Raw genomic sequence first — 18,126 nt, 5'->3', positions numbered from 1 at the left:
GGGTTTGCCGATCGGTGTACACCACCACCAACCAATGTTGCCGCACGGTTTCATTCCCACTCGGTGTGCCATTGCTGAAGCGGTGAAATGAGGGAAGGAGAGAGTGTGTGTGGGGGGGAGTGGGGTCCATGCCATTTTTAACCAATCAAACCTTTTTTCTTTTTTTTTTTATAAAAAGTTTACCACTTTACCAAGTGTCTAACCATTGCCAACACTTTACACCAAAGTTTAAACACTTTTGCCTAATTGACATGGCGCGCTCTCATTGGTCGGTTTTTTGGTTTGCCACTTTAAAGTGTTTAACCACTCCTTATACCCTTAACACTTACAATCTCTTAGACCATTCACAATAAGCAATATTTAGGAGATGTTTTTAAGGTGCCACATGGCAGCTGTCCATAAATTTCTCTCTCTTGCCCTCTCACAAACAAAATACCCATCAAATATTTATATTCTCTCTCAACTCTCCTCTCTCCTACATCACACTCACATACTTTTCTTCCCTAATTTTTTTCTCACATACACCACTACACTATCTCTCTTCCACCTCACACCCTCTCTCCTCCACATCACACCCTCTCTCCTTAAAAACACAAAAAAATGACTTTATTGTGGATGCTCTTATCTATACTATATTATAATGCATGAGGCAAGGACATTTTAAGATACCCAAAAAATAAGAACTTTTTCTCCCATTTATTTATAGAAAGGCCCCAAAAATGAGGGTAGTTTGGTTTTTTAGACAGTATTTATTTTTTAGCCCCTAAACTTATTACACTTAAATCCCTAAAGTTTTAACAATATTATAGATAATTAGTTACAATTCACCACTCCACAACAAACCTATAATTTTTCTACTTATTATTGGCATATATTATAAACTATATTGTTTAAAAAAATCCAAAGATAGCATGACGACCTACACATTTTTGTCGATATTTCGGTAGTTGTGTTGTTCAATATTGACGCACGGATTAAAATGTACAAGTAGATAATGCGTTAATGTACAAGTGATTTAAGAATAAAATAACAACTGATAATCTTTTATGTTTTTCGTACAATAATGTGTAATCTATACCATATTATAATGCGGATTAAAATGTACAAGTAGATGATACCTTAGTGTACAAGTAATTAAAGCCCGGCATATTTTTAGTCATCATCACAAATAAAATATATATTGAAAACTAAAAACATTATCATTTTTAAAACTAAAACTATTATTATTAAAAAATTTCTTTATGCTTTAGTCAAACATCAACAAAACTCCCTATTTTAAAGGTCTAATAAAGTCTTATTATTAGCCTTCATGTTGTACTTCCCATTTCATTTCAAAATTCAAACCAGTTTTAAAATCTTCTTCTCTCTATCTCTCTCAAATTCAAATCTGTGACAACGATGAAGAGCTGTAACCACCGGTAAAATCTTTTAGTATAATCAATTATTCTGTGTGTATTTTGGTCTGTATTGTTACGATATCGTTACGCCTCTTTGTTGTTTCTAGGGTTTTATTGACTTTTTTATGAATTTCGAGAATAAGACTGTTAGTTCCCGGTAAGTTCGATTACTTTATGATGTTAATATGGCTCATGAAACCATTAACGATAATGGAATATGGATACACAAACTTTTATTTCAATCTTTGCAGCCTTTTGAGTTGCTTCCTTCAGCACTTCAAAATCGATTGTTGCTTGAAAGAGATCCCCCTGGAAATGTCCAGGTTATTATAGTTTTTCTAAAGCTACTTTTAAATTAGAGAAGTAACAGTAGTTCATTTTCTCTATGTGGTTCATCGTAGTTGTAGTTGTAGTGAAACTATTCTTAAACCTAATTACATGATATGTTGTACATTTTCTTTGTTAAAAGGCAGTTGTACAATATTTGGAGTTAAATTTGGCGGATTAGCAGTTTTAACTAATTTTAAACCTAATTTACATGATAAGGTTCAGTGTTTACAAAGTAAGTTAGGTAGTAAAAATAAATGTCCTTTTGCCATTAGCATGATAATCATACAAAAATTTTGAGGCAAGTACCTTTCTGTAGTTTTATTTTGTATTCTGCTAATGTGGGATTTTGCACTCGGCCAAACCAGTCAAAGTGACCAATAACGTTTTTGTTTGGGGTACTTTTTGTATCTTATTTTTACTTTTATATAGGAACGATGATATTGAAAACTGAACAAATGTTTGGTGGAGCTCGAGAGAAGTGGCCTGATATTATCCTAGAGGAAGATGGTTCCAAGGTTTTTAGAAAAAAGAACCAAATTATCCATTGTTTTTATTATTATTATTATTATTATTATTATTACAGCACTAAATTAATGCAATGAGCTAATGGCCCCATGTCAATTAATAGTTATGTGTTGAGGTTACTAGGCATGGTCTGTTAAAATAATCTGAACCAAAACTTTTCTCAAAACAAAACGTTAGTTGGTACAATGACATTGGAGATTGTATAATATCCATGATAGTTTAGCTGATGGGTTGATATTACTTTGGTATTGAATTGGGATGACCTAAAAATTAAATAAAGTTCTCTTTTGGAATGTATAGCCTTGAGGTATCTAAATCTTGTTGAGGGCAATTGTTAGTTTAATATGATGTCTTGAATAATCATTAACTTGAAAGAATATTAATCGTATATATTAAAAAGATTTATATTAATATTGTTGTCTCGGATCAATTCAGACCATAAGTATGTCCATAGATATATGAAAAGTGTCACAGACAGCCTTCCCTTGTAGGAGTGTTACAAGGAGCAGGCCAGGCAGGTTGTGTTATGGCTTCAATGGGTAATCTTTTGGTATGGGCCAGGTTGAGCTGCAAAGATTTTTTAGACATACTACTTATCTCAATAGAGTTGGTCAAACTTTCAAATGTAATAGGATTTTCAAAGGGCTCAAAAGTTTTACAGAACAAAAGCCAATTTGGAATTTGAAAAGCTAAATAAACATTAGTTGTGGTTGAAGCTCATCGTACTAGATTCAGAAGTCTATTATCAATTATAAACCTATTTTTTCAATCACTTTCTAAATGCTTTGTGTGCTCGTGCAGGATGCCTTCCCATTTGAAGAAATGAATCTAGCTGATATGTACTGTCAATAGGCCGATGTTGTATTATGTTTGGGGTATCAGGTAACTAAATATGCAAAAAAAAAAAAAGATAACTAAATATGTAGTTATGACTTTGGTTCATGGATTATGACTGGTTGCAGTGTAAATAAATGAATCTTTTATGGGTGTATTGATAATTTCTACTCTGTTCAGTTTACAAATAACTCATGTATGCAAGTTGCCTCGAAGTGTCTCCCAGGTGGTGGCAAGGTTGTTATTGTGAATCTTCAGGTATTTCATAATTTCACTTTTTTAATATGTAGTTTTAGAATTTAATCTTATTCTTTTCTCAATTTCATTTGGTTTCATTTTCACATTTTCTACAGAAAACTCCAAAAGACAAGAAAGCAAGTCCGGTGATCCATAGATATATAGACAAGGTGCAGTATGTAAGTAATCAAATAAACAGAAATCCAGATTCATTTTTTTAATAACTGAAAACTTCATACTTCTATTTGTAAAATATTACTTGGAACTGGTGATTGGTGGAATTGTGGACCTTCTCAATTTACGAATTCACCCTTTTGTCATAATAGATCTTCAAACAATTATTTTATTGATGTGTTGCAGTTGGAAATAAGCAAAGTAAAGTTTGATGATAATTTAGGATGATAGGGTTAGCTATTTGCTGCAGTGTTCTATTTATTTGAACAAGTTAGATTGAAGAATTCTGTTGTTTTATTTTGATTGGAGAAATGATTGTTTTTTTAGACCAAGTTATGTTTCTGTGATGGTTTAGTGTAAAAACTTGTGGAAAGATCAACTTTGATTTATCATATTATTGCAACCTCTCTTTGCTTTTGGTGCAAAATTTTATATACAATATAGAATACTAAAGGTATGTGAAACCGGGCTACTTGTAATATACTTGAGACTTGTGACTAGCTTGTTATACACATTCAAAACGTGCAACATGTTTATGCCTATATTTTCTTATTCGTGTGTTTGCTATATTTAATTGAAATATGTAAAGCTAATGTGGGAGCAAACTCACTTGGTAGATACTCTTGCCTTTTAGTGAGAGGTCTTGGGTTCAAACTCAAGTAAGATGATAATTTGGTGTAATTTAGTAGAGATTTGGAGTTGTGTACCATTAGTTGTAAAATAAATTGAGATTTGTAAGGCTCATGACATAGACTACATTGATGTTACGGATAAAAAAAACTAACATACGTACTATACAATTACAAAAGAAATGATAAACTAACATAAAATGAATGCCACATTGTAAATTGTCACCCCGCCGCATCGCGCGGGTTTCCAACTAGTTTTTATATATGTGTCGGTATAGATTTAAAATTAATTTATGTTTCGACTTAAATTTTTCCTATAAATGAGTTGGGTCAAGTATAATATGTTTTTATGCTTATTATTATGTACGTTTTCAGTTGTTCTACATTTTGATGTAATTTTTTTTCTTTCGGAAATGAGTCGGGTCAAATATAAAAGATTTTCATGCTTATTCTTCTGTACGTTTTCAATTTGTTCGTTTTGAAGTAATTATGTTCAGAAACGAGCCAGGTCAAATGTAATATTTTTTATTAAACAGTATGAATTTGAGACACTTTACGTTTCGACATCATCTCAACATGCCATACCATTCTTCCTTGAATTTATTTTTGGGTATTCTATGCATACACTTTTACAACAACATACATTTTCGTGATTTTCAAATATATAGCTGTTAAGTTCATTTTTTCTACGTTTGAATTTTATAAACAACCAGCCGTAATACGCAACAAAAAAAAACGTTATCCCGCCGCGAAGAGTGGGTATAATTGCTAGTTTTGAACTATAAAGTAAACCATATCATAGTCGGATTCAATTATTCAATTAATCACCAGGTTTATTTTGGGTTTTTTTTTAATAATAGGGTGGGCCATAAACAATACATTCTTGCAAACACGTTTACGATACAATATTTGAGCCAAATATAATTATTTGGGCTATATAATATTTAGGGGGTCGAAAACGAATATACCTAAATTTTTTTTTATAAAACCGGGGTCCCCCCACCCCGCGAGCCCTTAATAGTTGTGCCCCTGATTCGACTCGACGCCCACACAACGTGGTCTAAGTTATATACAAATCAAACACACCCTATACCTAGAGTCTTGTCTACTTTGTCTTTCCATGTATTAATAGAGCTTCTGTTTATTTACCCTACTTTGTTCAAATAGCAAGTCGTCAGTTCTTTAATATTCAAAGACTCATAAATGGTGTGACAGAGGGAAACGAGAAAATTCCATTTTCATTCTTGATGTTGTACTTGTGTAACACCTCGAATTTTTGTGTCCAATGATGTGTTAACACGTGTCATTTGTGTACACGTGGCACCTATAATAAATAAAGGACTAATTTTGACAAACCTTGAAAATATATAAATTCGAGGGTTATAAATGTCAACAAGGGTAATATACTGTATAGTAACCCTAAATAAATGCTTGTACCTTCAAACGAATAAATCATAAAACGTACGGAAGCGAAACGCGGAAGAAAGTGAGAGATTACGAACTACAGGGGTTAACTGTGTCAACATGTTTAAAATTACCTCTGAGTGACCCTTTAACGTTCCCAAGGCTTCGTAACAGTATTATACGCTCACTAGAATATATCGTATAAATTCCGCGAAGTTCCGTTTTAAAACGAAAGAGTTATACTCAAATTCGTATAAGAAGGGTTAAAAGCGTCAACAGTGAAAGTTAAGGCTTTCCAATATAATTAATAAATAAACCGGGGACTTAATAATGCGGGTAAATAACACGAGGCCCCTATCGGTAAATAACCGAGGGCCAAACCGCAAAGTTACCCCTTCAAACCCGAAAGGTCAGGTAAATCATTACGAAAGATTTCGTTATTAATGGCCAGATTCTGTAATCATAACAAAAGATTTAAAGTTTCTGAAATTATAACCTCTCGCGACCCGCGTGAAGGTTAGGGGTAAGTTGAGGCGGGCCGCGAGCCACCTCAATTACGCATCTGATTTATTAAACTCAGGCGACCCGCGTTAAAGCGCATGGGAACTCCCATGCGGGCCGCGTAAAGTGCCCAGATGCAGAATGTTGATGTTTTCTTGACTTTTGGAGCCTTGAACGATCAATAACCAACAAATGGGGCATGGGCACCCTATGCTCAACCCATATCACTTAGGGGACACCTACCATCACCTCTGGTCTGATTGTAAGTGTTGTAATGATCAAGTTTGCTTGGCATTGGCTATAAATAGCATGCCTTAAGCTCATAACAATTCACACAACTCAAACTCACATCCTTGATCATTCTAAGTGCTCTCAAGTCCTCATCTCTGCTCCATAAGCAAGAACACAACCTCTGTAAGTGATCTAACCCTTTGTGGTTCCACATTTCCTTAGTAAATGGCTAAGAACCAAACCGTCGTAACTACGGTTTGACTTTACAATAAATCAATAATGGTTCAGTCTTATGACGAATCAAAAGTGGTTATGAGTTGGTATTTATGTGGGTAATAAACCTCTAAAATGGTTCCCCCTGATCACCACTCTAACTATGTCAAATGTCGAGTCAAACGTGCGGTTAAAAAGTCAACAGAAAGCTATTTTAGCGATTTATGCATAATCTGTAATGTATATGTTATGGAACCTGTTTTGACAATCATAAAACATGATAATAAGTATATAAACCTGTTTGCGCTCGTTTGAATCGATCATTTACTATATTGAACCGGTTCGGAGCCGAAAGTCGCAAAAGTTTGACTTTTGCTTTGACTTCAGTTCTGACCCGTTTTAGTGAGGTATAAATATACCTTAGGACGCTCTTAGGACCAGGTCACATGTTGGTATAGACCTCTGTGGTCGGTTCATGAGTTATCCGAGTCTTTTACGTATTTCCGTCATTCGCCTAAAAGTTGACCGTAACGGCCTTTTAAAATTTAAACGAGTATTTCGGACACGTGAATCGACCAAAACCTTGCTTATTAAATTATGAGCATGTCCTTAAAGTTTCACGTCAATCCGAGGTCTAGAATGAGAGTTATGCTAATTAGCGCAATTTAAATAAACTTTAGTAATTAACGGCGCAATTAGCGTAACGCCCATCTAAACCAAGTTTTCGTCACCAAAACTTTTACCCACTGTGGTAAAATAATATTTTGGGAATTTTAAAGATTTTTAATAATTTTTACCTTGCTCATAACCTGCGGTTATGGCTACGGTTCGGTAAATACCGAATACGCCCTTTTTGGCCAAAACGGGAGTTCTACAAGGTCTTTTGACCCGATTCCAGTTGCCACTAGTTTTAAATAATAAATAAAGTATTTTAAGCTTTATAAGCTGTTCGGGAAACTCAGATTTCCTGAAGAACTCGAAAAGCCCTTTTTAAAGTCTTTAAAATGACCGAAAAGCCCCTACGGGGCATAATATAAACTTAAACTCGTTACGGGCATTACGGAAGGTATCCTACTGATACCAAAATACTTTTAAGGCATATTGACTTAGGAAATAAGCGTACGACTCTCATAGTTAACCGTTTCGCCTATTTGCGCACACGGTACGGCTCATGGAACTAGTTTTCGTGCAATAGCCGATATGGGTCAAATTATATTATTTGAACCCCAAAATCCAGAGTACGAACTATAAACCCATATAAAACAAGTCTCTGAACTTGTTGGGTCCAAATTATACTCCATTCTCGGTTTTCGCCTTTTCGTGCGAATTAACCATATCTATGTATCGGAATCAACCGGTTTAAGCTACGGCTAATATAAGGACCGTTAGGATTCTAAGAGGTTAATTAAAACCTTCGTTCCATATTAGGAGCCCCAGTAAAAGCTATCGGCGACTTGATCTAAATTAAGGATTTATACTTGCAAAGGTAAATACTTTAACTTATTTCCCCTATATGGGCTTGGGTTACGGTATATTAATACCGCTTGATTGAGCATTGTATAATTCCATCGCTTAGGTGGTTAATTGATTAAATATGATCGGCTCATTTAAACAGTTTTGTTGCTTATAAGCCTTTGGGGGGTTTAATGACCGTTGTCCCGGATATCCTTGGCATCATTTTACGAAATGGCCACGACCATCGACATCCCGGTGTAGGCGTACACCCGGTATAAAGTGTCGACATTAAATTTAAAAGACGTAGCCGTTGGTTTTTATACTACGGTTTTACGCAAACGTGGTGTGTCTATAAATCTTTAACCCGGCACGACCCGGGCTACTGAACGCATAAAAGAACATGTAAAACGTTCACAAGATCATTATGAATTTTCCCAAGTTATAAAAGAGTCTGTGCCTTGTGCATTCAAATCAATTTTAATAAACATTTTTAAATGTGTCAGTTGAACGTATTTACCAGTGTAAACTGACGTATTTTCCCCAAAAAAGATTAAGTGCAGGTACCTAAACGAAAATTGGCTGGTATTAGCTCCCTAGCGTCGTGATAAGTATCGCAAGCTTGATTGCAGTATCTGATGGAACAATACTTTATGTTTATTTACGATCCACTGTGGATATTCAACTTCTGTAATACATTGATATTATCATCAGAGGTTGAAATTTATATATTTATCTTATGCTTCCGCTGTGCATTATATAATTGTGTGGTTTGACTATATTGTTGCCAACATCGTCACGGTAATCCCCCACCGGGCCCACCGGTGAGACTCGTGGAAATCGGGGTGTGACAGGTTGGTATCAGAGCCAACGTTGAGTGAATTAAACACTATCCTATTGTGTTTAATCTCAATGACACAATTGCACATACTTGAGTCTAGACAAGAACTTAGGACAAATTCGGATTAATACTCCTTTTTGTCTTTATTTTCGATTCGATTTTTAATAAGTTTTAAGCAGGAAAATGCCACCTGTTATATTCCGAGGAAGAGGAAGGGGACGAAGAGGCAGAGGAGAAATCGTGACACATCACGATAACGAAGCTGGACCATCTGGTACAAGACATCCTTCGATGACACGGAGCGAAGAGCCACAACGACGAAGAGATCTTTACGAACCCGCGAGGCATTCCACTTCGCACAGCTCGACGCCATCCTACCGGCACTCCTTTGAACCAAATTCAGAAAATGATCCTAACAACCCACAACCTTCCTTCATACCTCTACAACGTTCGGTTTCGCACCGGAATTATGACGACCCTACTCCATACTACATAGGTCAGTTTAATCCGGCTGACTACATACAGGAACCTTTAGGATTTGTTCCGCTTGGTCCACAAGACCACTTTTCTGAAGATCCCATGGAGGAAGATGAGGACCCTACTGAACCAGCTCGTGGTACGCCCACGCATCCGATAGAAGTTTCGGATGGGTCATCCTTCCATGGAACGCCCTATCAAGGATCTGACAGTTTCCAAGCGATGTTTGACCGACATGAATGGTACTACACGCCATCTCGACAGACATCTCAACAACCGAGACATCCACAGGATCCCTCTGAGGATTCACGCTTTGAGGCAGTTACGCCACCACCTCCGCCACCGGCACAACCAGTGATACCTGATCCGCCGAGGCGTAGGAGGACAAATGCTCGTATGTCTACCCGAGGAGGAGGGGGTATCCACTTCAGCACTCCTCGACATTCTAGTAGTAGCCACTATCCGCCGCTACAAGAAGAAGGACCTTCAAGTCCTATACAGGAGGCGAACTCCGCACCAGCTGCACGAAATTCGCCACCATTTGGGTATGACCAACCCATACCTGCTTATACGGGTCCGACGGCTTACAACCCGTTCGAACCGTCACAAGCACAATACAACTATGGTTATGAACGCGACCCATATGTGGTGTCGGCAAGATATAATGCGCGCTACCCTGACGGAGCACATGGAAGCATGGGACCACCGGATTACTCAGCTCATGGGTATCCAATACCTCCCAGACCTCCAGTTCCGCATCAAGCGCCACAACCACGTTTCTCTCCTCCTGAACAGGAAGAAATACTCCATCGACTAGATCGTGTGGAGAGAGAGTTCGAGGAAGAGAAGAAAAGCCACCGAGGATTTCTCAAAGGCTTGGCGAATCTACTAAAGGGCAAAAAGAAGAAACGTGACCATTAGCCCTTAATAATTGTACTACTGTAATTTCTACTTTAAAATAAGTCCCTGTGTGGACAACTTATCGTATTTCAGTCCCTACGTGGACTTATCTTTAGTCCTTGCATGGACACCTATCTTGTATTAGTCCCTGCGTGGACTTGTCACTTATTTTAAAACCTCTGTGGAGGTATGTACTATTTAAAAAGACCCGTTTAGGGCAATATGTAATTGTATTTGAGATTATGGAATGTATGTTATAAGTTTTGTTTTAATATATATAAAAAATAAATCAAAACCATTCCTTTTATATTGATCTGCCTAAATAAAGAATCTTAAAAGGTAAAACCTAGCTTGGTGTCTTTTAAGATCCAGTTAAGATGGTACGACCTAATTGAAAAGATTCTGATTCCCTGTTAACCTCTGTACGCATGTTAACATTCATGGCAAATGTGATTCGTTAAAATCACGCACGTCATTCTTATACAATAATCCTTTAAGGATTTCAAACCCCACTAAATGATTTATAAGTCGTGGGTTAAATCACCAATGAAGGTGATCAGTATTATAAAGACATCCATTAGTGATGCAGTGCCTACGGGCCAATATTATTAAAGACATCCATTAGTGATGCATTGCCTACGGGCCAACATATTAAAACATCCATTAGTGATGTAGTGCCTACGGGCCAATATTATTAAAGACATCCATTAGTGATGCATTGCCTACGGGCCAACATATTAAAACATCCATTAGTGATGTAGTGCCTACGGGCCAATATTATTAAAGACATCCATTAGTGATGCATTGCCTACGGGCCAATGTTATTAAAACATCCATTAGTGATGTAGTGCCTACGGGCCAATATTATTAAAACATCCATTAGTGATGTAGTGCCTACGGGCCAACCATATTAAAACATCCATTAGGGATGTAGCGCCTACGGGCCAACTATATTTAAAACATCCATTAGAGGTGTAGTGCCTTTGGGCCATAATAATTGTCTTATAAAGACAAAAGGCAGTGGTAGTCTATGACTCTCTGTCAGAAAGAGATAAAAGAACTACGGTTCAATTCTCTATGCCTTTGATTCTCTGAAATCTCGGCTAATATTATAAAACATCATCATGATTAGGCTTTATGCCGCCAATACTATTTATATAGTTGAAATAGGAGATATTCAGATCCTAATATATAATGAAATAATAAGTTAACCAAATATGGTCTCTGTACCATGGTTGACGAATTGTCATAAAAGACAATCATATAACAATCTCCTAAATAAAATTTTGTTATCTTCTGTAACAGATTCAAGTTACAATGGCGGATCCCAATGGAGAGAACAGCCACACAAATGAAGATGACTATGACAATGCGTCAGTGCATTTGACAGGCGCACAACTGAAGGCTCTGATTGACAATGCTGTTCAGGCAGCTATTGATCGTCAACATACTGAGTCTCAAGGCAGAACTGTGTCAAAACCACCCTCTAAACCAAAGACACACTCCAAACCACCCTCTGAACCCAAGAAAGATGACGACAAACATTCGTCTACTGAGCACAGCGTTCATCGCGATAGAGAATATACTGATGCGTCCAGTGCTAAGGGTTGCACCTACAAATACTTTGTATCATGTAAGCCCCGTGAATTTACAGGGGAGAAAGGTGCGGTTGATTGTATCACCTGGCTGGACGAGATGGACACGATTGTGGACATCAGCGGGTGCGCTGAGAGGGACGTGGTTAAGTTTGTGTCCCAGTCATTCAAGGGCGAGGCCCTGGCGTGGTGGAGAGCTCTGGTGCAGGCTTCAGGTAAGTCTGCCTTATACAAAATGACATGGGGGGAGTTTATTACCCTCATAAAAGAAAACTACTGCCCTCAGCACGAGGTTGAGAAGATTGAGGCGGATTTTGTCTCACTGGTGATGACAAACCTGGATTGTCAAGCTTATCTGACAAGCTTTAACACTATGTCACGCCTGGTGCCATATCTTGTGACACCAGAACCGCGAAGGATTGCCCGTTTCATTGGGGGCTTAGAGCCGGCGATCAAGGCCAGCGTAAAGGCCTCTAGGCCAACGACCTTCAGGTCAGTTACTGACCTCTCCTTGTCTCTTACATTCGATGCTGTCCGTCTGAGGGCACAAAGGAGCAAGGAGGCTGAAAAGCGAAAACGTGAGGATGATACCTCACGAAAGTCTGGGAAGAAGCACCGTGGAAACGGTGAAGGCAAGAGAGGGTCGGAGGCAAAGAAGGAGGGGCAAGCTGATGGAAGACCTCACTGCAAGGTCTGCAAGAAACCTCACTCCGGGAAGTGTAGGTTTGCGTCTGGTTCACAGTCGCAACAAAAGACTCCGTCCTGTGGGCTATGCAAGTCCAAGGATCATAAGACAGTGGAGTGCAAAAAGATAAAGGATGCAACCTGCTATAATTGTAATGAGAAGGGGCATATAAAGAGTAATTGCCCAAAGTATGCCAAGAAGGCGGAAGAGACAAAGAAGTCAAATGCGAGAGTTTTTCGCATGGATGCAAAGGAAGCGGTTAAGGACGACAATGTGCTTACAGGTACTTTTCTCGTAAATAATATATTTGCAAGAGTACTATTCGATTCTGGCGCCGATAAATCCTTTGTAGACCAGAAATTTTGCCAACTACTAAATATGCTAATCAAAACCCTTGACGTGAAATACGAAGTAGAGTTAGCAGACGGCACGATAGAAACCGTCTCTACTGTTCTAGAAGGATGTGAAATGTCCATTAGGAACCATTCTTTTCCTTTATCTCTACTTCCTTTCAAATTAGCGGGTTTTGACATCGTGCTAGGCATGGACTGGTTATCCCGTAATCAGGCCCAAATCATTTGCGGCAAAAGGCAAATAGTTTTAAAGACTCCGAGTGGTGAATCTCTTACCATTCGCGGGGATACGCATTACGGATTGCCCGAAGAAGTATCTATGCTGAAAGCTTCAAGGTGTTTGAACAGAGGCTGTGTAATTTACATGGCTCAGGTGATAATTGAAGAACCAAAGCCGAAGATCGAGGATCTTCCTGTCATTTCTGAATACCCCGAGGTTTTTCCTGAAGAACTACCTGGTTTGCCACCAGATAGACAAGTGGAGTTCAGAATAGACATCATTCCTGGAGCGGCTCCGATAGCAAGAGCACCTTACAGATTAGCTCCGACGGAAATGAAAGAACTGAGAACCCAGTTGGATGAACTGCTGGCGAAGGGTTTTATCAGACCTAGTTCATCTCCCTGGGGAGCACCAGTCCTGTTTGTAAAGAAGAAGGACGGATCGATGCGGTTGTGCATCGACTATCGAGAACTAAATAAAGTTACCATAAAGAATAGATATCCTTTACCAAGGATCGATGATCTATTCGATCAGCTGCAAGGAGCAAGCTACTTCTCAAAGATCGACTTAAGGTCGGGTTATCATCAACTAAGGGACAGAGATGAAGATGTACACAAGACTGCATTTAGGACTCGCTATGGTCATTACGAGTTCCTAGTGATGCCTTTTGGGCTCACAAATGCACCGGCTGCGTTCATGGATCTCATGAATCGCGTTTGCAAGCCATACTTGGACAAATTCGTCATAGTCTTCATCGACGATATCCTTATATATTCCAAGAGCCAAGCTGACCACGAGAAGCACCTCCGTTGCATTCTCGAATTACTACAGCGTGAGAAACTCTACGCCAAATTCTCGAAATGTGAATTCTGGCTACGAGAAGTTCAGTTTTTAGGACACGTTGTGAGTGAGCGTGGTATCCAAGTGGATCCCGCTAAGGTAGAGGCAGTCATGAACTGGCAAGAGCCAAAAACGCCTACCGAAATTCGTAGTTTCCTGGGTTTGGCAGGATACTACCGAAGGTTTATTGAGAACTTTTCAAGGATTGCTGCACCCTTGACTTCTTTGACCAAGAAGAAAGAAAAGTACATTTGGGGCCCAAAGCAGCAAGAGTCCTTTGAAATACTGAAGCAGAAGCTAAGCAACGCACCTGTGTTAACCTTACCAGAAGGTACAGATGAATTCGTAGTCTACTGCGATGCATCACACACGGGCATGGGGTGTGTGCTTATGCAGAAGGGGAAGGTGATTGCCTATGCTTCAAGGCAATTAAAGGTGCATGAAAAGAATTACACCACCCATGATTTGGAGTTGGGTGCCGTTATATTTGCACTTAAGTTGTGGAGGCACTACCTTTATGGTATTAAATTTGTGATTTATTCTGATCACAAAAGCCTCCAGCACCTGTTCAACCAGAAAGAGTTGAATATGAGGCAACGCCGTTGGATGGAGACCCTGAATGATTATGACTGTGAAATCAGGTACCATCCCGGCAAGGCGAATGTGGTCGCCGATGCCTTGAGCAGGAAGGAAAGGGTAAAACCCATTCGAATCAATGCCAAGAGCATTGAGGTTAAAAATAATTTGATGGAAAGGATATTAGCTGCGCAGCGTGAGGCTGTGTTGGAAGCTAATTATCCTAATGAAAAGCTGGGAGTAACTGAGGAGCAGTTGACTCTTAGCAAGGATGGAATTCTTAGACTGAACGGACGTATATGGGTTCCGATATATGGAGGACTACGAGATGTTGTTCTCCAGGAAGCCCATAGTTCCAAATACTCAGTCCATCCTGGTGCTGACAAGATGTACCAAGACTTAAAGGCAAATTATTGGTGGATAGGCTTGAAAAAGTCTGTAGCCGCCCATGTAGCGAAGTGCTTGACTTGTGCTCAAGTCAAGGCCGAGCACCAAAAGCCATCTGGCTTGCTACAACAGCCTGAACTTCCCGAGTGAAAGTGGGAATGTGTAACTATGGACTTCATAACCAAGTTACCCAAAACCAGGAAAGGAAATGATACAATATGGGTCATAGTCGATAGGCTGACTAAATCAGCTCATTTTCTACCCATCAAGGAGACATATAGCTCCGATATGTTAGCCCAACTTTATGTTGATAAGATTGTAGCCTTACACGGCATACCTGTGTCTATTATCTCCGACAGGGATACTAGATACACATCTCACTTCTGGAAAAGTTTCCAGCAATCTTTGGGCACGCGTTTAAACTTTAGTACGGCTTACCATCCACAGACGGACGGTCAAAGTGAGCGTACTATCCAAACGCTAGAAGACATGCTTCGTGCATGTGCGATCGATTTAGGTGGTAACTGGGATAAAAACCTACCCCTGATCGAATTCTCCTACAATAATAGCTACCACACCAGCATAAAGGCTGCGCCTTTTGAGGCATTATATGGTAGGAAATGCAGATCGCCTGTTTGTTGGGCGGAAGTAGGGGAGGTCCAACTATCGGGACCAGAGATTGTTTTCCAGACGACGGACAAGATTGTCCAAATCCGGGAACGTCTCAAGGCTGCCCGCGATAGGCAGAAGAGCTACGCTGATCCAAAGCGTAAGGATTTTCACTTCGAAGTGGGTGAAAAGGTATTACTTAAGGTGTCACCCTGGAAGGGGGTGATGCGTTTCGGCAAGAAGGGCAAACTGAGTCCGAGATACATAGGACCATTTGAGGTCATTGAACGGGTCGGATCAGTTGCCTATAACTTGAATTTGCCTGAAGAGCTCAATGGAATTCACAATGTGTTCCACATCTGCAATCTCAAAAAGTGCTTCGCCGACGAATCGTTGGTGATTCCACACACAGATGTGCATATAGATGAGAGCTTAAAATTTATAGAAAAACCTTTGTCGATTGAAGATCGACAGGTGAAGAAGCTTCGCAGAAAGCACGTGCCGATTGTAAAAGTCAAATGGGATGCTCGTAGAGGTCCTGAATATACGTGGGAAGTCGAAGCTACAATGAAAGAAAAGTACCCCTATTTATTTGAGTAAATCTCGGGTCGAGATTTATTTTAAGGGGGTGAGGATGTAACACCTCGAATTTTTGTGTCCAATGATGTGTTAACACGTGTCATTTGTGTACACGTGGCACCTATAATAAATAAAGGACTAATTTTGACAAACCTTGAAAATATATAAATTCGAGGGTTATAAATGTCAACAAGGGTAATATACTGTATAGTAACCCTAAATAAATGCTTGTACCTTCAAACGAATAAATCATAAAACGTACGGAAGCGAAACGCGGAAGAAAGTAAGAGATTACGAACTACAGGGGTTAACTGTGTCAACATGTTTAAAATTACCTCTGAGTGACCCTTTAACGTTCCCAAGGCTTCGTAACAGTATTATACGCTCACTAGAATATACCGTATAAATTCCGCGAAGTTCCGTTTTAAAACGAAAGAGTTATACTCAAATTCGTATAAGAAGGGTTAAAAGCGTCAACAGTGAAAGTTAAGGCTTTCCAATATAATTAATAAATAAACCGGGGACTTAATAATGCGGGTAAATAACACGAGGCCCCTATCGGTAAATAACCGAGGGCCAAACCGCAAAGTTACCCCTTCAAACCCGAAAGGTCAGGTAAATCATTACGAAAGATTTCGTTATTAATGGCCAGATTCTGTAATCATAACAAAAGATTTAAAGTTTTTGAAATTATAACCTCTCGCGACCCGCGTGAAGGTTAGGGGTAAGTTGAGGCGGGCCGCGAGCCACCTCAATTACGCATCTGATTTATTAAACTCAGGCGACCCGCGTTAAAGCGCATGGGAACTCCCATGCGGGCCGCGTAAAGTGCCCAGATGCAGAATGTTGATGTTTTCTTGACTTTTGGAGCCTTGAACGATCAATAACCAACAAATGGGGCATGGGCACCCTATGCTCAACCCATAACACTTAGGGGACACCTACCATCACCTCTGGTCTGATTGTAAGTGTTGTAATGATCATGTTTGCTTGGCATTGGCTATAAATAGCATGCCTTAAGCTGATAACAATTCACACAACTCAAACTCACATCCTTGATCATTCTAAGTGCTCTCAAGTCCTCATCTCTGCTCCATAAGCAAGAACACAACCTCTGTAAGTGATCTAACCCTTTGTGGTTCCACATTTCCTTAGTAAATGGCTAAGAACCAAACCGTCGTAACTACGGTTTGACTTTACAATAAATCAATAATGGTTCAGTCTTATGACGAATCAAAAGTGGTTATGAGTTGGTATTTATGTGGGTAATAAACCTCTAAAATGGTTCCCCCTGATCACCACTCTAACTATGTCAAATGTCGAGTCAAACGTGCGGTTAAAAAGTCAACAGAAAGCTATTTTAGCGATTTATGCATAATCTGTAATGTATATGTTATGGAACCTGTTTTGACAATCATAAAACACGATAATAAGTATATAAACCTGTTTGCGCTCGTTTGAATCGATCATTTACTATATTGAACCGGTTCGGAGCCGAAAGTCGCAAAAGTTTGACTTTTGCTTTGACTTCAGTTCTGACCCGTTTTAGTGAGGTATAAATATACCTTAGGACGCTCTTAGGACCAGGTCACATGTTGGTATAGACCTCTGTGGTCGGTTCATGAGTTATCCGAGTCTTTTACGTATTTCCGTCATTCGCCTAAAAGTTGACCGTAACGGCCTTTTAAAATTTAAACGAGTATTTCGGACACGTGAACGGATCAAAACCTTGCTTATTAAATTATGAGCATGTCCTTAAAGTTTCACGTCAATCCGAGGTCTAGAATGAGAGTTATGCTAATTAGCGCAATTTAAATAAACTTTAGTAATTAACGGCGCAATTAGCGTAACGCCCATCTAAACCAAGTTTTCGTCACCAAAACTTTTACCCACTGTGGTAAAATAATATTTTGGAAATTTTAAAGATTTTTAATAATTTTTACCTTGCTCATAACCTGCGGTTATGGCTACGGTTCGGTAAATACCGAATACGCCCTTTTTGGCCAAAACGGGAGTTCTACAAGGTCTTTTGACCCGATTCCAGTTGCCACTAGTTTTAAATAATAAATAAAGTATTTTAAGCTTTATAAGCTGTTCGGGAAACTCAGATTTCCTGAAGAACTCGAAAAGCCCTTTT

At 39.1% G+C, this 18,126-nt stretch overlaps 1 long non-coding RNA gene across 2 annotated transcripts; it reads left to right on the top strand.

The window, feature by feature from the left end:
- The first annotated feature begins 1,332 nt into the window (after nucleotides 1–1,332).
- LOC118483257 lies at nucleotides 1,333–3,523 on the top strand. Of its 2 annotated transcripts, none has more exons than XR_004870072.1 (5): nucleotides 1,333–1,418; nucleotides 2,157–2,242; nucleotides 3,054–3,134; nucleotides 3,267–3,344; nucleotides 3,440–3,523. It is a non-coding gene; the product is annotated as an uncharacterized LOC118483257 (long non-coding RNA). The 2 variants fall into 2 exon arrangements; XR_004870073.1 differs by lacking the exon at nucleotides 1,333–1,418 and adding an exon at nucleotides 1,468–1,720.
- Nucleotides 3,524–18,126: the final 14,603 nt, after the last annotated feature.

This window comes from Helianthus annuus, chromosome 10 (assembly GCF_002127325.2).
Source record: "Helianthus annuus cultivar XRQ/B chromosome 10, HanXRQr2.0-SUNRISE, whole genome shotgun sequence".
NCBI lineage: Eukaryota > Viridiplantae > Streptophyta > Magnoliopsida > Asterales > Asteraceae > Helianthus > Helianthus annuus.
Note: the sequence above shows the minus strand (reverse complement) of the source record. Positions and strands in the feature narration are given on the sequence as shown.